General features: G+C 44.6%; 1 protein-coding gene across 1 annotated transcript in view; it reads left to right on the top strand.

The window, feature by feature from the left end:
* The window catches only part of KIRREL3 (kin of IRRE like 3 (Drosophila)), a 420,743-nt gene that overhangs the window by 416,192 nt on the left and 3,462 nt on the right, over positions 1-1,089 (top strand). The gene's annotated exons all lie outside the window — the stretch shown is intronic.

The following is a 1,089-nucleotide window of genomic DNA, read 5'->3' as shown; positions in this document are numbered from 1 at the left end:
TCTCTACATTCTTGTTATCCACTCAGAGGCCAATTCCTTTCTAAATTCTGGCCTCAGCAACATGCTGTGTTAATTAACTCCTATGTATGCATTGTTTAGAGAAGCCTTTGCTATTCTCAGTTTTGAATCCCCCACTTTCCAGTTCCATTGGCTTTGCCCCTGTTTTCTTGTTACGAGACAGGGAGAAGTGAAGCTCCCAATCTCCCTTCTCTAAACTATTCATCGTGCTATAGGCTTCTATTATTTGCCTTCTCGTTTGTCTCCTCAGCATAGAGACAGCCCCAGTGTTTTTATTCTCCCTTCATTTAAGCGATTTTCTAAAACCTTTTTCATTGTGACTGCACTTCTCCAAACATGTCAGTGTGCAATACCCTTTTTAACTGTGTCTCCACTGCAACAGAGAAATGTGACTGCAGTATGTATGAGCTTACCCAAGCTAGCTTGAATCTGGCTAGCAGAGGTAACAATACAATGCACAATCCATGCAAGGAAACCTACCTGTTTACTTGAGTATCTAGACCATGCTGAAGCACATGCCACTGGCAGCTTCACTGCTCTTGGTATTCAGACTGGATAAAGCAAAGCCAGCTAGGATGCACCTGTATGTTCCACACTGATTACAGTGTAGACAATAAAGGTAACGGTAGTGAACACATTTAAATCCAGATATCTCTCTTAAGGTCATCTTTCAAGCCTCAATCCCTGGGGTTACAGAAAGGCAGGCAACAAAAGCTAAAGAGACCAGAATCACTACCTTTTGTCTCAACTGCTAACACAGGAACTCCATAGAAGTTTGGATGTTCAAAACCAACTAGACAATTTAGCCATTAAGGGCACTGGGAGCTGTTTGGTTAAAGCAGGAGCAATACTACTGCTGTCGCTTCTAAGAGTTCTAGTCAGTGGGCCAGAAAACCATTGTGCTAGGTCAGGGGTGGGCAAAATGCGGCCCGGGGGCCGGCTGCAGCCTGCCAAGCCATTCTCTCTGGCCCATGGGACCCCTAAAACATTTAGAAAATTAATATTTATCTTCCCCTGGCTGCATGTCACGTGGCCCTCAGTGGCTTGCCAAAACTCAGTAAGCGGCCCTCT

The sequence above is a fragment of the Gavialis gangeticus genome, unplaced genomic scaffold (genome assembly GCF_001723915.1).
Source record: "Gavialis gangeticus isolate Ggan-Ray unplaced genomic scaffold, GavGan_comp1, whole genome shotgun sequence".
Classification (NCBI taxonomy): domain Eukaryota; kingdom Metazoa; phylum Chordata; order Crocodylia; family Gavialidae; genus Gavialis; species Gavialis gangeticus.
Note: the sequence above shows the minus strand (reverse complement) of the source record. Positions and strands in the feature narration are given on the sequence as shown.